The sequence below is a fragment of the Marmota flaviventris genome, chromosome 11 (genome assembly GCF_047511675.1).
Source record: "Marmota flaviventris isolate mMarFla1 chromosome 11, mMarFla1.hap1, whole genome shotgun sequence".
Lineage (NCBI taxonomy): Eukaryota > Metazoa > Chordata > Mammalia > Rodentia > Sciuridae > Marmota > Marmota flaviventris.
Genome location: NC_092508.1, coordinates 62,243,461 through 62,245,070, shown reverse-complemented (window position 1 = coordinate 62,245,070; position 1,610 = coordinate 62,243,461).

Here is a 1,610-nt window from a genome sequence, read left to right as displayed (position 1 = left end):
AAATTATAATGATTAATTTTTAGAGATTCACTTTGCTTTGCTTAATTTATAAAATGTCTGTTAATTTGATTTTTACCTTTAATACTGACATTCCTCATGGCATGACATGGAATAACTGCAACGCATCTCAGACTCCCAATGATGGACTCAATAGTGTCTGCAATGTGTGACTGCATGTGGATTCACTTACAAATATGGGGGTTTTTTTATATTTATTCTTAAGTTTTAGGTGGACACAATATCTTTATTTTACATTTATGTGGTGCTGAGGATAGAACCCAGGGCCTCGTGCATGCTAGGCGAGCACTCTACCACTGAGCCACAACCCCAGCCCCATAAATATGGTTTTTAAGTGCAATGAAAAAGGTACCTTGAGAAAACTGAAATACTCAGCCATAAAGAGAAATGAAATGATGGCATTTGCTGGTAAGTGGATGTAACTGGAGAGTATCATGCTAAGTGAAATAAGCCAATCCCAAAAACCCAAAAGCAGAATGTTCTCTCTGATATGCAGATGCTAGCTCACAATAAGGGAGGTGAGGTAGGGAAGAATAGAAGTACTTTGGATTAAACAAAGGGGAATGAAGGGAACGGAGGGGGGATGGGAATAGGAAAGATAGTAGAATGAATCCGACATTACTTTCCTATGTTCATGTATGAACACAGGACCAATATAATTACACATCATGTACAGAAGAATGGGAAGTTGTACTCCATGTATGTATATCTCAAAATACATTCTACTGTCATGTATAACAGAAAAGAGCAAATAAAAAGAAAATATAACCAAAAAAAACTAAGATACTAAGAAATCTTTTCTTACCTCTGTAAACTTACATGTTTTTTACTTCAGAATAAACATTATAATCATTTGGCCATCTAAAAATTAAACATGGCCTGAAGTGATCAGATAATAAAGTTTGTTTTTTTAATGTGATTTCAAAATAGAAATTATAATTAATATAACTAAAGAAATGTGATTTTTTTATAAAACTTGTAGATTTTTTTCAGTTGATATTTTTCACTTTTGTCCAAACCAATAAAAACATGCAGCTTATTGGTTATTTGAGTCTAGTCTTTGAAAGAGGAAGTTTTTATAAAGTAGGGCCATTTTATTCTGTAACCTGATTATTTCTGGGACTTTTGACCACGAGCAGACAACGTTGAAGGGACAAAGTCTCCCATCTTGTTAATAACTGTGTTTGTTGTGGAATGTTGAGGAGCAAATAGAGATCCAGTCAGTTCCCCAGGACCAACCCCTCTGAGATAGATTTGGAGTCTCAGACACGGCTCTTGACTACCTAACACTCATGGCATCAGAAAGCAGAAGTTAAACCAAGGACTCAGAAACTGAAAACATAAATAGAATCCTTTTATGCCTTCTTCTCTTTCACCTATGCCTAGGGTAACTGAGTGAGTGAGTGAAAACACATTTGAATTTGAGCAACTCAATAAATAACCATAGTATCTGATGATAAACCTGAAGAATACAATAAATATCTGGGGGTTCATACCTGATATAAGTAAATGATTGAATGAATAAGTAAGTGGAAAAAAAGAAAAAATATTTCTTACAGAATTCTAAATAATACATGTAGGTATTTCTTCTT